This window comes from Stomoxys calcitrans, chromosome 2 (genome assembly GCF_963082655.1).
Source record: "Stomoxys calcitrans chromosome 2, idStoCalc2.1, whole genome shotgun sequence".
Lineage (NCBI taxonomy): Eukaryota > Metazoa > Arthropoda > Insecta > Diptera > Muscidae > Stomoxys > Stomoxys calcitrans.
The window spans coordinates 66,932,142-66,952,465 of record NC_081553.1 but is presented as its reverse complement, the minus strand read 5'-3'; the positions used below and the strand labels follow the sequence as shown (position 1 = coordinate 66,952,465).

The 20,324-nt window shown below is 39.4% G+C and overlaps 1 long non-coding RNA gene across 1 annotated transcript; it reads left to right on the top strand.

The window, feature by feature from the left end:
- The first annotated feature begins 16,451 nt into the window (after nt 1-16,451).
- Nucleotides 16,452-19,973, top strand: LOC106085872 (uncharacterized). The gene is made up of 2 exons (XR_009397352.1): nt 16,452-16,920; nt 19,667-19,973. It is a non-coding gene; the product is annotated as an uncharacterized LOC106085872 (long non-coding RNA).
- The last annotated feature ends 351 nt before the right edge of the window (nt 19,974-20,324 follow it).

The window sequence follows — 20,324 nt, the reverse complement described above, 5'->3', positions numbered from 1 at the left end:
TAGCAGGGAATTTGGGGTAGAGGCGGGCAATCTTTTGATTCTTCCATTAATATAACGGGCCAAATTAGCGGATAAAAAATCCATTGAGGAAATTCGGGCGGTTTGCCAAGTTTCTGATAAGAATATGTGCAGTTTTTTTTATATAATCTTTACGAAACGAGGGATTGTAGAACTGGTATAATTGGGCCAGGCTGTAATAACCGATATATGCTAATATAAGAGTGCCAAAAGTGTAGCCGTATTAAGGCACATTTAAATATTAATTTTAGTTTTTGTTTGTTAAACTCTTTTTTTAGACAAATTTAAAGTTAGGTTAGGTTGAAACGAGGGCGCAGATATTAATCTGCCCCGTGCCTCAATAGACATGCACCTAAGCCAGAAATCTAAGTTAGGAATTCTTTGCTACTTACAAAATCCTTAATAGTTTTCCATGCCATGCCTCTAAGTTGGTTCATTTCTGGTATTGTGTCCCCACCTAAGTGCCGGTATTTGTTAGACGCGAAGGCCGGGTAATGACAAAGGAAATGCCCCAATGTCTGATCATCTTCCCCGCATGCCCTATACATGCTATCAATTGCCGCACCGATTTTGCTAAGTGAGCTCGCAGTCCTACGTGTCCTGTTATGATACCGAAAGGTATACTGACCTCCTGCTTACTTACTTTCAGTAATAGCCTCGTCTACTCACAATCCTGATCTCCCCATAGGATTTTCGCCGTCCTATCGACCATTTCGCTGTTCCACAGTTTGTCGTCCGCGTTTGTCGTCAGGTTAACCAAGTTTATTGACGGCAGTCCCCTGGCCTTCATTGCCAAATCGTCTGCCCTTTCATTCCCCGTCTTTCATCTTACTCCGTTATGATCCGGCACCCAAACGATGCGTATTGTGCCATCCTCAGAGAAGCCGTTAATCTCCTTACACTGCAAGACTGCTCCTGACCTTGGTTGGTATTGCTCTTATGGCAAATTTACTGTCCGTAAAGATGTTTACACTCGATGTCCTCGCGTTAGCACCAAACCACCTCAAGCATTCCGTGTTCGCCCGGATATATGCCTGTACGACCGTTTTATGGTAAGGCAGTCTAAAACAGATCTCAGTCTCTGGGTTCTCAATGTAGACCCCAGGCCCACTCTGTCCTCTAGCTTTGATCCATCCGTGTAACGGAATTTAGTGTTTTAATAGTGTTTTCCATATTCGTAAGAAGGACAGTACCATTAGCAGAGTAGGGTTTTTTCTCTTTTTATACCCTGCACTATAGGATGGGGGTATACTTATATCGTCATTCCGTTTTTAACACATCGAAACATTGATCGGATCGTTTCGACATTCTGAGTCGATTTAACCATGTCCGTCCGTCCGGCTGTAGAAATTACGATAGCGGTCGAAGGCGTAAAGCTAGCCACTTGAAATATTGCACAGATACTTCTTAATAATATAGGTCGTTTGGGATTGCAAATGGTTCATATCGGTTCAGATTTTGTTATAACCCCCATATAAACCGATCCCCTGATTTGACTTCTTGAGTCCCTAGGAGCCTCAAACTTTCATCCGATTTGGCTGAACAAAGTGTTATGACTTCCAGCATCCATGTCAAGTACGAGCCTAATCGGTCCATAAACAGATACAGCCCCCATATAACCCGACCCCCGGTTTTGACAAAGACTTGGGTCATATACGATCCTACCTGGTCTATAAACTGATATAGCCCCCTTACAAACCGATCCCAGGATTTGACTTCTTGAGCCCCTAGAAGTCTCAATTTGCACCCGATTTGGCTGAAATTTGTACAAAGACTTGTGTTATGACATCCATGCCAAGTACGATACTAGTCGGTCTATAAACTGATATAGCCCCCATATAAACCGATCCCCCGATTTGAATTCTTGAGACCCTAGGTTCCTCAATTTTCATCCAATTTGGCTGAACTTTCGAACAAAGACTAGTGTTATGACTTCCAGCATCCATGTCAAGTTCAATCCGAATCGGTCCATAAACAGATATAGCCCCCATATATACTGATTCCCGGAATTGACATCTAGAGCATCTAAAAGCCTCAATTTTCATACGATTTGGCTGAAATTTGGAACAAAAACTTGTGTTATGACTTCCAACATCCACGTCAAGTACGATATTAGTCGGTCTATAAACTTATTTAGTCCCCATATAAACCGACCCACGGTTTTGACTACATGATCCCCTAGAAGCCTATTTGGTGGAAACTTGACCCTAAAACCTATCTCATGACTTACAACATCAGTGCCAATCACCAGTGAATTAATCAATTCCCATTTTGATTGCTGCAAAATAATTTAATTACAAACTCAGTTACTAAGGGTAAATTTTTAGCAGAATACATGGTGGTGGGTTCCTAAGATTTGGCCCGACCGAACATATCACGTTTTTACTTGTTATACCCTCCACAATAGGATAGGGGGTATACTAATTTCGTCATTCTGTTTGTAACACATCGAAATATTGGTCTGAGACTGAGACCCAGTCCGTCCGTCTGTCGAAAGCAAATTTGGGATTGTGGGTGGGATTGTAAATGGACTATATCGGCCCATGCTTTGATATAGCTGCCATATAAACCGATCCTGGATCTTGACTTCTTGATCCTCTAGAGGACGCAATTCTTATCCGATTTGGCTGAAATTTTACACCAGGTTTTTTGTTTCTTTCAACAACTGTGACAAGTATGGTCTAAATCAGTTCATAACCTGATAGAGTTCTCATATAAATCGATTTCGGATCTTGACTTCTTGAACCGCTAAAGGGCGCAATTATTATCCGATTGATTTGAAATTGTGCACAAAGTTTTTTTTTCACCTTCAACATCTGTGCCAAGTTTGGTCTCGGTTGAGTTGAAAAGAGGGTGCGAATAATAATCCGCCCAATGCCACTATGGACATACACCTAAGCCAATAATCGGCATGTTGTGCGCTCTTAAAACTAAAAAGAAACCCCGAAAAAGCGAATTTTAAGTTAGGAATTCCGTGCTACTTACAATATCCTTAATTCTTTAACATACCACTCCCCTAAGTTGGTTCATTTATGGTATTGTGACCCCAAACTAAGTACTGGTGTCTTTTTGCCGTGAAAGCCGGGCAATGACATGGGAAATGCTCCAACGTCTCATTATCTTTCCCACATGTCCTACACATGCTATCACTTGCCGCACCGATTATGCATAAGTGAGCTCGTAGTCCTATGTGTCTCGTTATGACGCGAAGAGCTGTACTGACCTCCTTCTTACTTCCATTTAGTAATAACCTCGTCCTCTGACGATCCGGATCACCCCATAGGATTTTCGTCGTCCTACCGGCTGTTTCGTTGTTCCACAGTGTTCGTCGCCCACTTCCAATAAATGTGCCAAGTATGGTCCAAATCGGTTCCTTACCTGACAAAGCTTTCATATAAACCAATTTCGGATCTTGACATCTTGAGCCGCTATAGGGCTCAATTATTACCCGATTTGGCTGACATTTTGCATGCGGTGTTCTGTTACTACTTGCAACTGTATAAACCGGTCTCTCCATTATCCTTGTTCGGTTCTTAGAAGCTTTAATTTTGAATGTCTTCTCAACAAAAATCCCATCAACAACAAGTGTCACATCTTAACCCTAAATCTATTTGTAGGCAAGGATGGTTTATCAAGATTTGGCGGTCGTCTTGAAAATGCTGGTCTTAGCTACTGAAAGCGACATCCTGTCATAATTCAAGAAAAATCTGATTTTTTTAGAATGTACACCCTTAGTAGAACGAATAGTGTGAAATGTGAAATGGTGCGTCCTTAAGTGTCTTCAATTTTAAGTTGACAAAATTCTTGAAGATATAATATATTTTTTGCTATATATTTGCTATAGCATTACAGAACATCTTATCACTAACATTTTCTTCCAAAGTAAAGCATTAATCATAAATTATAAGAAGATCATCGTTGAGGTCTATCGGCATTATGCCTTTCTATTCAGTGTCCTTGCAGAGTTGCCAGTTGTGCTATTTGCGCGATTTCTTTGAATTCGCCTCACCACAGTGTACTGCATGTTGGTGATGGTGAACTGCCTCCGATTTGCCGCTGTGGTCTGCGCTGCTACTTGGAATACACCAACGATGCTAACGAAAAGGAAAAATAAGACCAAACACTTCATGATGATTTTTTTTTAGAATTGAAAATTTCTTTTGTAAAAGACGATATTGAACTATCTGTGCTGCTGATGGTATTTGTTGCAAATGAAGATGGTGTCTTCGCTTATATAGGTCTATGATGGTTAAAGGATATGCTTCAAAGTTGTTTGTTTAGGTGAGTCAATATACTTAGACAATATGTATTGGAATCCCCAGTATTTTCGTTTAGTTATAAATAGTTTTTTTTTTAAAAATATAACAACAGTTTAGTTTTCAAATATGCATGACCTAAAAATAACATATTTATCCCCTACACCGCTACTTTGGTTCAGGGTATTATAACATAGTGCATTTGTTTGTAACACCCAGAAGGAAGAGAGATAGACCCTTTAGTAAGTATACGGATCGACACGGAATCACTTTCTCTTCCGATTTAGCTATGTCCGTCTATCTGTCTGTCTGTCCGTCTGTCCATCCGATCGTCTTCAAATTGGATTCAGGCATGTTTTCGGCCTAGAGACGAAGCCTATTGAAATTGGAAAAAATCGATTCAGATTTGGATATAGCTCCCATATATTGAATTTGTGTTTGTTTGTTCCGTATAGACTTAAAAACGGCTGAACCGATTACCTTGAAATGTTCACAGATTGTTTAGGTTGGTCTGAAAGGAAACATAGGCTCTATAATTTGTTGATATCGGAAGGGGGGGCGGACGATAAGGGGGAGGTATCGTAAAAGTACTACCCAAAAATAAAAGTGGACCGATCGGGACAATATGGGACTCAAATGAAAGGTATTCAGGAGTAGAGTACGAATTAAATATTAAAATTTGGGCCCAAGTAACTGGAAGGCCGCACCAACCCCAAAACCCCCTAAAATAGGTTTTTTGGACGAACATGACAATATGGGACTCAAATGAAAGGTGATCGGGAGTAGATTGCGAATATGGTCAGGAAGGAGAAATAGCAAATTTTGCCTATTAACATTCCACTAAAGAACAGGCGCAAACTTCTCACATATCAATGAGTGCAGTCCGATTCAAGTTTTTTTAAGCTCAATGATAAGGCGTGCCGTAATGCGACACCTCTTTTGGAGAGAAGTTTGGCATAGTACCTCACAAATGTTGCCTGCATTAGGAGGGGAAAACCACCGTTGAAAATTTTTTTCTGATGATCTCGCCAGGAAAAATAGGCTTTATAATTTGTTGATTTCGGAAGGGGGCGGACCCTCCCCCGTTACCCAAAAACACCGACCAAAATTGAAAGTGGACCGATTGGGACAATATGGGTATCAAGTGAAAGGTATTAAAAAATAGAATATGAATATAATATTAAAATTTGGGTCTAAGTACCCGTCGGGCCGCCCCAACCCCAAAATTCCCCCTAAACAGTCATATTGGACGTTCACGTCAATATGGACCTCAAATGAAAGGTATTCGGCAGTAGATTACGAATCTGGCATACAAAATCGGATCGAAGTATCATGACTATATGGGACTCGGTTTTTTTGTTTGTTCCGTAGAATCGAAAACGGCTAAACCGATTTTCTTAAAGTTTTAACAGATTGTGCAAGTTTGTCTGGAAGGAAACATAGGCTATATAATTTTTAGATATCGGATGGGGGCGGTCCCTCCACTTTACCCCAACAACGCCATTCAAAACCAAAAGTGGACCGATAGGCTAAATATGGTTATTAAATGAGAGGTATTGGAGACTAGAAAACGAATATTGTATTAAAATTTGGGTCCAGGTACCGCGGACCTCCCCAATGGGCATATTAGCCGACCATGTCTATATGGGACTTAAATGCAAGGGTATTTGGGAGTTGATTACGAATATGAAAAGTATTCGACAGTAGAAAGTATGAAAAGTATTCGAGAGTAGATTACAAATATGGCATACAAAATAAGGTCCAAGTAATAGGAGGTCGCTCCAACCCCAAGTTCTCCCAAATGGGCATATTAGCCGACCATGTCTATATGGGACTCAAATGAAAGGTATTTGGGAGTTGATTTCGAATATGACATTAAAATTTGTGTTCAAGTCTAGGAGACGCTTTTCCTTCCAAAAATACGTCAAATAGGTTGACTGACCCATTATGACAATATGGGACTCAAATTAAAGGTGTTTGAGAGTAGAAAACGAATTTGATATCCAATTTTGGAGCCAAGTGTTTGGGAGGACGCCCTAAAGTACCCTTTAAACTGAACTTTATTTTCGATTATTTCAATATGCAGCTCAAATCAACGGTATTTGGAAGTAAAGAATGAATTTGATATCTATTTTCAGGGCAAACTGCCGGTGGCCGCCTCAGCCCCAAAAACACTCTCCAAATATTTAATTTTCACAGGCTATATGGGGCTCACTTTAAATGGATTTGGGAGTGTAGCACGGATTTTATATCCATATTTGAGTTGAAATATCTGAGTACCATTCCTCCCCAAAAGAGCTCTTCTCATTACCCTAATTTTCAAAACCACCAGATCTCGGAGATTGGTAATTTGATTCCTTCAAATCAAAACATGGTTTCTATTGTTGGGATCGGGTGACTCGGGGGCCGTCCAAAATTCGCCAAATGGGTATATAGACCAATCATGACAATATAGAGCTCAAAGGAAAGGTGCTTGAGAAAAAAAAAACGAATTTGATATCCAATCGAAGAGCCATGTGTTTGGGGAACTGCCCCACCCGAAAACACCTCTCTATTATAAAAAAGCTATTTGATGTTTAAATTGATTAATTTTCATTTTCGGGACAAAGCCCTGGGGTCCATCCCACCCTCAAACAGAATTTATTTGCCGATCATGCCATTATGGGGTTCATATAAAATGTATTTGAAAGTAGAGCACGAAGCGTATATTTACATTAAGGGCCAAGTGTATCTCGAAACCAAAAATTTTTACTTGGGAGTGGAGTAAAAATTTACCCAGGAACCGAGAAGGGGCACACTTCTCACACATCAATGAAAGCTTTCCGATTCAAGTTTAAACTCAATGATAAGGGACTAAGGCGTGCCGCAGAGCGACATCTCTTTTTTATATGACCATGCATGACAAATGTCGCCAGCATTAAGAGGGGATCATCACTGCTTTAAATTTTTTCCGAAGTTATCGCCAGAATTTGAACGCAGGCGTTTAGCGTTACAGGCGGACATAGGCTACAGTGGCACGAATTCGATATAAACATTCAGAGCGAAGTGTCCCAACCCTAAAAAGATATTAGAGATTAAAGAAGGCGCGGCGGAGCGGGCCCGGTTCGGCTATAATGGAATAAAATGGTCATTTGTTAACCGATTCTCTTGAAATTTGGCAGAAAGGATTTTCTTTTGACTCTCGACATTACTGGCTTATTTCATAGAAATGGGTTCAAATTTAGATATACATAGCTGCCATATACCGCCCGATTTTAACTTCTAGAGTCACAGCAAGCGCATTTATTGACCCATCTGGCCAACATTTTTTTTTTGATTGTTTAATAACCCCTCTGAAAACATATGCCAAGGTCCATCAGAATTGGGTATAGCTCCCACATTGTACTTACAAGGTAGGTGTAGGATATTATGTAGTCGGCACCGCCTGACTTTTGCCTTTCCTTATTGGTTTCGTTATGAATTTGGTCATCGAAAGTGTATTTTTATCTAATTTAGGTGTGATTCATACTGCCATAATTTCAATTTAGCGCTATAAAGCGCTATAAAGAGTTTAAAACTAGGAATGCTATGCAAGTATACACATGTATGTTTTAGGACTGTTGGAGTGTCTAGCAAGAACAATTGACCTACACACGTGTCACCTAAATTGGATAAAAATACACATTCTATGACCAAATTCATAACAAAAGTATGTTTTTTTTAGGTCATGCATATTTGAAAACTAACTGTTGTTATGTTTTAAGAAATTATTTAAAAGTAAGCGGAAATACTGGGGATTCCAATACATATTGCAGCAAGGTCGAAATCTATTACCTCACCTAAACAAACAACTTTGAAGCATATCCATTAGCCATCATAGCCCTATATAAGCGAAAAGACCATCTACATTTGCAAGAAATACCATCAGCAGCACAGATAGTGAAATATCGGCTTTTTGCAAAAGAAATTTTCAATTCCAAAAAAAAAAAAAAAAAATCATCATGAATTGTTTGGTCTTATTTTTGATTTTTGTTAGTATCGTCGGCGTATTCCAAGTAGCAGCGCAAACCACAACGGCAAATCAAAGGCAGTTCACCATCACCAACATGCAATACACTGTGGTGAGGCGAATTCAAAGAAATGGCACAAATAGCACAACTGGCAACTCTGCAAGGAGACTGAGCAGAAGGGGATAATGCTAGTACACCATAATTTGTGATTAATACTTTACTTTGGAAGAAAATGTTAGTGATAAGATGTTCTGTAACGCTATAGATTAATAAATAAAAACAATTATATCTTCGAAAATTTTGTCCACTTAAAATTGAAGACACACCAGAATTGGCTGAGCCAAACCCTTAACATTTCACACTATTCGTTCTGCTTAGGGTGTAGATTCTAAAAAATTAGATTTTTCTTGATTTATGACAGCATGTCCCTCTGAGTTGCTAATATTAGCATTTTTATGATGACCACCAACTCCTAATAGACCATACCTGCCTATAAATGGATGTGGATGTGACTTTATAGTTGATGTGATTTTTATAGTCACCCATTATAAGTCACTGTCCCAAATTTTGACGACATCGGACAATAAATGCGCCTTTTAAAGGCCCAAAACCTTAAATTGAGAGAGCGGCCAATATGACAGCTATATCTAAATCGGGACCGATCTGGGCCAAATACAAGAAGGATGTCGAAGGATCTAACATAACTCACTGTCCCAATTTTTGGTAAAATCGGACAATAAATGCTCCTTTTATCGGCCCAAGACCTTAAATCGAGAGATCTGTCTATATGGCAGCTATATTCAAATGTGGACCGATCTGGGCCAAATTGAAGACAGATGTCGAAGGGCCTAACACAACTCATTGGAAAATAAATGTGTCTTTTAGGGGTCTAAGACCCTTAATCGGCGGATCGGTTTATATGGCAGCTATATTCAAATCTGAACCGATCTGGGCCAAATTTAAGAAGGATCTTGAAGGCGCTAACACAACTCACTGTCCCAAATTTCGACGACATCGGACAATAAATGCGCCTTTAATTTAAATCGAGAGATATGTCTACATGGTAGCTCTATCCAAATCTAGAACGATCTGTGCCATATTGCAGAAAGATGTCGAGAGGCCCATTATAAGTCACTGTCCCAAATTTCGACGACATCGGACCAGGACCTATCCTACGGTGGCAATTCGTCACCTCGAGCGACAAACCTTTATTAAGGCTTTTTGATAGGTTTTTTCCATGTAAGGGGACGAGAATTGGGACCGGTCCCTATCACCAGAGGACCTATCCCGTGACAGGTTTGGGACCTGTCGCGTTTCCCGTACGCATGTTTATTTGTTTGTGATGCACACTGCCATAATAACCTAAGTGATAGGTTTTTTCCATGTAAGGGGACGAGAACTGGGACCGGCCCCTATCGCCAGAGGACCTATCCCGTGACAGGTTTGAGACCTGTCCCATTTCCCGTACGCATGTTTATTTGTGTATGATATAACCTAACCCAATTTAGCACTATAAAGCTTACAAGTCATTAGATTAAAATTAGACATGCTACACTAAAAAAAAACAGGCCCAAAATTTAAGATTTTTCCTTATCTGTAGGATTTTAGCAATAAAAACGAGCCAAAGAACCAAAACAACTAAAAAAAGATGCTATCATTAAATTTAATTTTCTATTTACTAACGCACATGACCATTCATTTCAAATTGTGATCTTTGAACGATTCTTATTTTACTTTATAGATGACGGATTTATTGACGATGATGAATTTATTGAAAAATTCTTTTTTTAACTTCTTAATCTTATCTTACATGCAATTCTAGTTAAGGCCCATACAGTAAGATTTTTCGTAGGATTTTAGAAATGGAAATTTTGCTCGCTGATTGATTCTTATTTTACGAGTATTTCATAGATGACTGCCCAAAATGTTTGCTAAAATAGCAGTGCTTGTCTGCTGAAAATAGGAAAGCAGATATTTCTGCTCTTTCAGCAAACATAGGGCTGCTATATTAGGTTAGGTTAGGCTAGGTTAAAAAGAGGGAGCAGATATTAATCCGCAACCATGCCACTATAGACATACACCTAAGCCAGTAATCGGCTTGTTGTGCGCTCTAAAAACTATAAAGTAACCTCTTAAAAGAAAATTTTAATTTTAATTTTGTTTTTAATACCACTCCCCTAAGTTGGTTCATGTCTTGTATTGTGTCTCCACCTAAGTCCCGGTATCTGTTAGGCGCGAAAGGCGGGCAATGTCAAAGGAAATGTTCCAACATCTCATCATCTTCCCCGAATGCACTACACATGCCGCATCGATTTTACATAAGTAAGCTCGTAGTCCTGTATATCCCGTTGTGATACCAATAGCTATACTGACCTCCTTCTTGCTTCCTTTTCAGTAATAGCCTCGTCTTGTCACGATCTGGATCCCCCCATAGGATTTTCGCCGTCCTACCGACCGTTTCATTGTTCCACAATGTTGCAAGCGCATTCGTCGCCCACTCCCCTAACTCGAACTGCGTCGACCCGATAGGCTTCGGGATAACCAAGTTTATTGACGTCAGTCCTCTAGCCTTCACCGCCAAATCGTTTGCCCTTTCATTTTCCCTTACTCCGTTATGGCCCGGCACCCAAACGATGCGCATTTTGCCATCCTCAGAGAAGGCGTTAATCTCCTTCTTACGCTGCAAGACTGTTCGCGACCTTACCGTCCTGGTTGTTATTGCCCTAATGGCAATTTTACTGACGGTAAAGATGTTCACACTTGACGTCTTCGCGTTAGCACCACACCATTTCACGCATTCCGTGATCGCCCGGATCTCCGCCTACAGGACCGTATTATGATCAGGCAGTCTAAAACAGATCTCAGTCCCTGGGTTCTCAATGTAAACCCCTAGGCCCACTCTGTCCTCTAGCTTTGATTCATCCGTGTACCATGATCTTCCCGATGGCAATACTAGGTTTCCGTCAATCCAAGACTGTACCGATGGCAGCAGTGCCTCGCACTCGACTTCAAGGTTCATTTCAGGTATCCGATCGGAAACCTCTTCCCTTCCTTTCAGGTTTCCTATCGGGCTGCTATATTAGCAAACATTTCTTAATGCTATTTCAACTAACAGAATATGCTGCTACGAGTACACAAGTCTTCTGAAAAAATTTGTATGCTACTTTTTATGGTTGCCTGTTACATGTTTTGATTACTTTTGGCATTTGTTTTAATTTTTTTACCCTCCACCATAGGATGGGGGGTATACTAATTTCGTCATTCTGTTTGTAACTACTCGAAATATTCGTCTGAGACCCCATAAAGTATATATATTCTTGATCGTTGTGAAATTTTATGTCGATCTAGCCTTGTCCGTCCGTCCGTCTGTCTGTCGAAAGCACGCTAACTTCCGAAGGAGTAAAGCTAGCCGCTTGAAATTTTGCACAAATACTTCTTATTAGTGCAGGTCGGTTGGTACTGTAAATGGGCCATATCGGTCCATGTTTTGATATAGCTGCCATATAAACCGATCTTGGGTCTTGACTTCTTGAGCCTCTAGAGGGCACAATTCTTATCCGATTGGAATGAAATTTTGCACGACGTGTTTTGTTATGATATCCAAATCGGTTCTTAACCTGATATAGCTGCCATATAAACCGATCTTGGGTCTTGACTTCTTGAGCCTCTAGAGTGCGCAATTCTTATCCGATTGGAATGAAATTTCGCACGACGTGTTTTGTCATGATATCCAACAACTGTGCCAAGTACGGTTCAAATCGGATCATAACCTGATATAGCTGTCATATAAACCGATCTGGGATCTTGACTTCTTGAGCCTCTAGAGGTCGCAATTATTATCCGATTTGCCTGAAATTTTGTACGACGGATTCTCTCATGACCATCAACATACGTATTTCTTATGGTCTGAATCGGTCTATAGCCCGATACAGCTCCCATATAAATCAATCTCTCTATTTTACTTCTTGAGCCCCCAAAGGGGGCTGACATTTTACACAGGTCTCCAACATATAATTTAATTGTGGTCCAAACCGGACCATATCTTGATATCGCTCTAATAGCAGAGCAAATCTTTTCTTATGTCCTGTTTTGCCTAAGAAGAGATGCCGGGAAAAGAACTCGACAAATGCGATCCATGGTGGAGGGTATATAATATTCGGCCCGGCCGAACTTAGCACGCTTTTACTTGTTGTTATTGATCTACTAATGTGCACATGACTGATATGGCCTTTTGTGTCTAAATTAAAAAAAAAGAATGGAAAGTACCATTCATTGGTGATTATAAATATCCACAGAGACACTCATTTATTTTTTTTATCATCCCCTTCATAATTAAGCAGCAGTCATTTTCAGCAAACAACAGACTTTTCAGCAGTAAGCCTCCAAACACTGCCTCGTCTGCTTTCACAAGTACCTATGCCTCAGAATCAGGGACGTAGCTAGGATTTTATTTTTGGAGAGGGGGAGGGGGGTCACCCCATTTTTTTTTAAGTCTAAAATTGCCAAAGTTCTTCTATTACTGTGAAAGATACCTTATTTTTTTGAAAACTGTGGGCGTTATTGGTTGCACGAACTGACCCATCGCCGGTGACATTTTGTCACAAAGTCAGACCTGAATTTTGTACTGATTGCCAATACACTATTTGTAGGCCGATACTAATCTTTCAAAGCCTACAAAGTGTGATTGTCTTTGCAAATATCTTAGTTTTATAGTGAAAGTTTGATTTCAACAAGTTATTGTTTGTGTCGATTTCAACAGGTTATTTGACCAATTTTTACGAAGAACCACCTACATTCGGCTTAAATGTTATAGCTAATTTCTTCTTCGAGCTTTATTAAAATCGATCGAAAATCCGTTTTTGATGGAAAAGATGTCCGGTAAAAATTGCATGCAACTATTGTCGTATCTTCTTATATATAAAAAACGGCTGAACCGATTTCTTTGAAATTTTCACAGATTGGGTAGGTTAGTTTGGAAGGAAACATAGCCTATATAATTTTTTGATATTATGCCAAAGCAAATTTTGTCCTTAAAAATATGGGTTAACATTTTGTCTTTAAAAAATATTAATTGAAATTTCTATATAGACCAATTTTTAGGAAATGTTGTTTGGGACATATAATCATAATAAAGCTCGTCTCGAAAGAGAAACAAACAAAAATTGTAAAATTTAATGATCTCGCCCTGACAGGCAAACAACTTGAAAAATTAAAAATTCGGTAGAGCCCAGCCAGGATTCGAACCTGGGGACACGGAGCAACAGCGTGAGCTATTGCCGTTGTCTTGGCGTTCGAAGCCATTAATACAACTTCCAACAGATGCACAAAATCATGTGTAGTACGGACGAAGTGTAATTTGTCACAGAAAGAATGTCTGTCATTACCCAAAAATACATGCATTAGGAAAAGTACAGCTAATAGACAGGGTTGTCGAGTGTGGTTAATGTGGTAATTGTATCATAAATGTGTTTTCGCTATAAATACGATTCAAATACAACACATCAACGCACGGCCCTTGAAGCCATCACACCTAATATGGTTTAAAAGTCTTCTAACCAAAGACGAAATGTGTCTCATAGTGGTTGGTGTTTCCTTTTCCATTTGGCTTTCTTTTTCCATTTGCATCTCCGATCATTGAGTTCGTCTCGAAAGAGAAACGAACAAAAAATAGTAAAAAACTTTAAAAATGTTTATGCAAAATATAGTGTCGCAAAATAAAAAAATATTTTATAGAAATTTTATTAGATTTTTTTATAAAAAAATTTTTTTAAGAAATTTTGTCAAAAAAAAACAACTTCAAGGTGGACCTGTGGTCGTTAGAGAATGTTACGCTGAAATTTTTTCTTAATAATTAATATTAAATTTTGTTATTTTAAAAATATTACTGAAATTTTTTGTTTAGAATAAATTTTATTTAAATTATTTCTTTGGACAAAATAATTTTGGGGTAGACAGGGCTCGGGCCCGAGGGCCCCCCCTGGCTACGTCCCTGCTCAGAACCATATAACAACACGGGTGGTATCACTGTCTTGTATAGTGTGATCTTTGTCTGTCGAGACGTGGCCTTGTTTCTAAGCTGCTTACTTAATCCAAAGTAGCATCTGTTAGCCAGTATTATTTTCGCTTTATTTCTAAACTGGTGTCGTTCATTTCGGTTACGGCGCTGCCGAGGTAGATAAATTTTCCGACTATCTCATACTAGTGGTTCCCAACTTTCTCTATTTTCTTTATCTGATCGGTTGTACAAGGCGTTTAAGGATTCCTTCAAAGGCTGCAGTTACTACTTCCGGTGATCGACCTATGATATCGGCATAGGCGGGTTGCATTTGTCCTCTTGTGAGTAATGTGGCATATCTATTCACATCTGCATTTCGCATAATCACACTCCTTGTCTGAAACCTCATTTGGTGTTGAAGGGTTCGGAGAGATTCTTTTCTATTCTACGAGGGATGCCTTTTATATAACGGGATTGGACAACCATTGTGTTGCAATCTGCCAACTGACAACTCTGTCGTTAAGCTTGACATTTTCGAGGTTATACGTACTCAGAACGTTTTGACTTACGAGCGCTATTTGTGTTGTTTACAGTTACTTAAAAATTTATCTCGGTCAAAAAATGGAATTAAATAATGAACATTGTTGTGCGATTATTTTGACAACTTTCGACGTGGATTAACTCAAGCACAGTGCATCGATGAACTTAATTAAATTTTTGGCGATGAGGCTCTATCAAGGACCAATGATGGTGGTGAATTCAACCGAAGTCGTAGTTCACTCCGAGTCGAATTTCGTGAAGGAAGGTCATCCAAAACCATTGATGCTGTACGCCAATTGATATTGCATGTTCGTCATGTGACCTGTCGTGAGATTGAGACAACCTTAGGTATTAATGGGACCAGCATACATTCAATTTTGCATGAAATTTTGACTGTCAAACAAATTTCGCGTTCGCAGTCGACTGTATGGGTGGTTCAAGATGAGACAAATCCAACACAAAGCACTTCCAAGCAAATGATCGCCCTTTTTTTCGGAAAAACTGGACATCGTACCACTAGAACAATGCAGAACAGTCAATTCTGAGTGTTACACAGGCATTTGTTTGCCAGTTGTCTTCCAAGAAATCAGGAAAACCAAACGCCGAAGACGGATCACTCTTCACCACCACAATGCGAGCTCTCACGCATCGGCTCAAACAACTGCATTTTCGGGCATTCAAAAAGATCGATTTGATTATTGATCCGCCGTATAGTCCTGACTTGGCACCGAATGACTTATTTCTATTCCCGTACGTAAAAAATAAAATGAGAGGTCAACGTGTTTCGACACCTGAAGCAGTGGTAGATGCGTTCAAAATGCATGTTTTGGAGATCCCTCAATCAGAGTGACAAAAATGCTTCGATAATTGGTTCAAACGCACGCAAAAGAATATAGATCTCAATGGGGAATATTTGGTAAAACAATGAAGCTATTTTCGATGATTAAGATTTGTTTTTGTTCTCTAATTCCGAAATATAAAAGGCAACCCTCGTAACTGTGGAACGTGTTTCAGCAAGTGTCATCCTGCAGAGTCTTATTAATTTTGCACGCATACCAAACTCATACATGGCTTGAAATACCTTTGAACGTAAAGGAATATCGAAAGTGGCTTTGTAGTCAACAAACAGATGGTAGGTATTGATTTGTCCTTTTCGTTTCTTTTTCAGGATTTGGCACAGTGTGAATATTTGGTCTAGAGTGGATTTACCAGATCTAAAGCCGCATTGATAGGGCCCAATTATCTCATTGACTTTAGGTTTTAATCTTTCACACAGTACGCTCGAGAGTATCTTGTATGCGATGGGGAGGAGACTTATTACTCTGTAGTTGGCACATTCCGTCTGATCTCCTTTCTTGTGTACGAGACAAAGTATGCTGAGGTTCCAATCATCGGGTATGCGTTCTTCTTGCCAGATAGCGCAGAAAAGCTGATACATACGCGTGTCGTTTCCGGTCTTAAATAGTTCAGCGTGCAACCCGTCGGCTCCTGCTGCCTTGTTGTTTTTTAGTCGGGTCACTGCTACTTGGACCTCATTCTGACTAGGAGGTATACATACTATACCATCATCAGGGATTGGTTCTGCAGTTTCCTCTTCGCCGTCATCGTCGGACACTTGCAATTGGGTAAAATGCCCTTTCCATATCCTCAACACACTGTCTGTGTCAGTTACCAGATTTCCTTCTTTGTCTTTGCAGGAGAATGTGCTAGCACTAAAGCCATCGGTTTGAGGTTTAATTCTTTGGTAGAATTTCCGGACATCTTTCTGACTCCTGTACATCTTTCGCTCACACTCACGCTTTTCCATTTCCTTTTTCTTCTTGCGGAAGAGACGTTTCTCCTGTCTCCTTTTCTCCTGATATTTCTTCTTCATCTGGTGCGTTACTACTGATCGCAGGGTCGCTTTGTATGCCGCAACTCTTTGTCGTACCATGGGTTATTTGGGGGAGGCTTTCTGTACCCAAGTACGGATTTCGCAAAATTCTCCAAGGAAAGGGCAATGGATTGTCACTGCGCCATTATATCATCGGAAGAAGGAGTTATTCCATTAAGCAGTTGGGTCAGTCGAGTGGAGTATGGTGTGCCATCTGTTGTGTTTGCAGCGTTCGTGCAGTGTCAGATCGTACGTTTATTATTTTTTGAAAAATTCTTTTTATACCCACCACCATACGATGAGGGTATATCTAGTCATTCCGTTTGTAACACCTCGAAATATTGATCTAAGGACCCGAAATTCTGATTCGAACTAGTCATGTCCGTCCGTCTGTCGAAATCACAATAGCGGTCGAATGTGTAGAGCTAGCTGCTTGAAATTTTGCACAGATGCTTTATATTAATGTAGATGCTTAAAGATTTCAAATGGGCCCTGTCAATTCAGATTTGGATATAGGACCTATATGAACCGATCTCCCGATTTTACTTCTTGAGCCCATAGAAGAGAAATTTTTTGTTCGATTTGGCTGAAATTTTGCATGTAGTGTTCTGTTAAGACTTCCAACAACTGTGCCAAGTACGGTCCAAATAGGTCAAGAACCTGATATAGCTCCCGATTTGATTTCTTGAGCCCCTAGAAACCTCAATTTTTATCCGATTTGGCTAAAGTTTTACATATAGTATTCTGTTAGGACCCCCAACAATGGAGCCAAGTACGGTCTAAATTGGTCTATAACCTGATATAGCTCCCATATAAACCGATCTCCCGATTTGATTTCCTGAGCCCCAGGAAGCCGCAATTTTTGTCCGTTTTGGCTGAAATTTGCACAGAGTGTTCTATTTTGACTTCCAACAACTGTGCCAAGTGCGGTTTAAACTTGTGTATAACGTGATATAGATCCCATATAAACCGATCTCCCGATTTGCCTTCTTCAGCCCCTTGAAGCCGCAATTTTAATCCGATTTGCACATGGTGGTCGAAATTTTGTGCATGGTGGTCTGTTATGACTCCCAACAACTGTGCTAAGTACGGTTCAATTCGGTCAAGAACTTGATAAGGCTCCCATATAAACCGTTCTCCCGATTTGATTTCTTGAACCCTTACAAGCCGTGATAATATCGAGAGTTATAAGAAAATCCTTACTGCCAAATTTCGAGAGAATCGGTTAATAAATGACCATTTTATTGCTGTATTACTGCAAATCGGACCAACATATATATGGGAGCTATATCCAAATCTGAACCGATTTTTATGAAATTCACCAGTACTATCGAGAGTCATAAGAAAATCCTTTCTGCCAAATTTCGAGGGAATCGGTAACCAAATGGCCATTTTATTGCTGTGCTACTGCAAATCGGACGAACAAATAAAGGGTGATTCTTTTGAGGTTAGGATTTTCATGCATTAGTATTTGACAGATCACGTGGGATTTCAGACATGGTGTCAAAGAGAAAGATGCTCAGTATGCTTTGACATTTCATCATGAATAGACTTACTAACGAGCAACGCTTGCAAATCATTGCATTTTATTACCAAAATCAGTGTTCGGTTCGAAATGTGTTCATTCACCGTAACGTTGCGTCCAACAGCATCTTTGAAAAAATACGGTCCAATGATTCCACCATCGTACAAACCACACCAAACAGTGCATTTTTCGGGATGCATGGGCAGTTCTTGAACGGCTTCTGGTTGCTCTTCACTCCAAATGCGGCAATTTTGCTTATTTACGTAGCCATTCAACCAGAAATGAGCCTCATCGCTGAACGGTGAATGAACACATTTCGAACCGAACACTGATTTTGGTAATAAAATTCAATGATTTGCAAGCGTTGCTCGTTAGTAAGTCTATTCATGATGAAATGTCAAAGCATACTGAGCATCTTTCTCTTTGACACCATGTCTGAAATCCCACGTGATCTGTCAAATACTAATGCATGAAAAACCTAACCTCAAAAAAATCACCCTTTATATGGAAGCTATATCCAAATCTGAACCCATTTTTTCCAATTTCAATAGGCTTTTTCTCTATGCCGAAAAATATGACCATACCAAATTTTAAGACGATCGGATAAAAATTGCGACCTGTCGTTTGTACACAAATTAACATGGACAGACAGACAGACGAACATAGCTGAATCGAATCAGAAAGTGATTCTGAGTGGATCGGTATACTTATCAATGGGTCAATATTTCTTCCTTTTGGGTGTTACAAACAAATGCACTAAGTTACAATACCCTGTACCACAGTAGTGGTGTAGGGTATAATAAACATTTAAAGTCGCTCCTATTTGTCCTAAGGTCAATTTCCTAATTTCCAATGATATTTTGACCTTCATTTAAGTCTTTGGTCTTTAAAGTTAAAAAATTTTAATATGAAACAACATATTTTTCACCAAACGGAATGTTTTCTTAAAAAATTGGAAAATTGATCATCTTTAAATTAAGTTTGCTTATCTTTGGCACGAACCTTTAAAATTAGCACAAACATTTTACAGGGTATGCAATCATGTGCGGTTCATGGACTGTTGAAGTGTCAAGCAAGCGCAATTGACCTAGACACGTGTCACCTTAATTGGATTAAAATACACCTTCTATGACCAAATTCATAACAAAAATATGTTTTATTAAGGTCATGCATATTTGAAAACTAGATTGTTGTTATTATGAGAAAGTTCTTTAAAACATAGCGGAAATACTGGGATTCCAATACGTATTGCAGCAAGGTCAAAATATATTAACACACCTAAACAAATAACTTTGACGCATATCCATTAGCCATTATAGCCCTATATAAGCGAAAAGACCATCTACATTTGCAATAAATACCATCAGCAGCACAGATAGTTCAATATCGGCGTTTTACAAAAGAAATTTTCAATTCCAAAAAAAAAAAAATCATCATGAATTGTTTGGTCTTATTTTTGATTTTTGTTAGCATTGTCGGCGTATTCCAAGTAGCAGCGCAGACCACAGCGGCAAATCAGAGGCAGTTCACCATCACCAACATGCAGTACACTGTGGTGAGGCGAATTCAAAGAAATGGCGCAAATAGCACAACTGGCAACTCTGCAAGAAGACTCAGGAGACTGAGCAGAAGGGGATAATGCTACTAGACCTCAACAATGAGCTTGTTATAATTTGTGATTAATGCTTTACTTTGGAAGAAATTGTTAGTGATATGAATTGAGTGATAAGTTGTTCAGTAATGCTTAAGCTTATAAATAAAGTTATCTTTTCGAGAATTTTGTCAAATTAAAATTGGAGACACATAAAGATGCGCCAAACACTTGACACGTAACACTATTCGTTCTGCTTAGGGTGTAAATTTCGAACAAATGAGAAATAAGACCAATTTGTCTTTCCATTTTAAGCAAGTACCCAAGCTTCGGAGCCGTCCAACACTGGGGTAGTATCAGTGTCTTGTATTGTCTGATTTTCGTCTGTCGTGTGGTGGCTATGCTCCTGAACTGCTTTCTCAATTCAAAGTAGCATCTGTTAGTCAATATTATCCTTCGTTTTATTTCAAAACTTGTGCCTTATATTGGGTTGCCCAAAAAGTAATTGCTGATTTTTCATATAGTCGGCGTTGACAA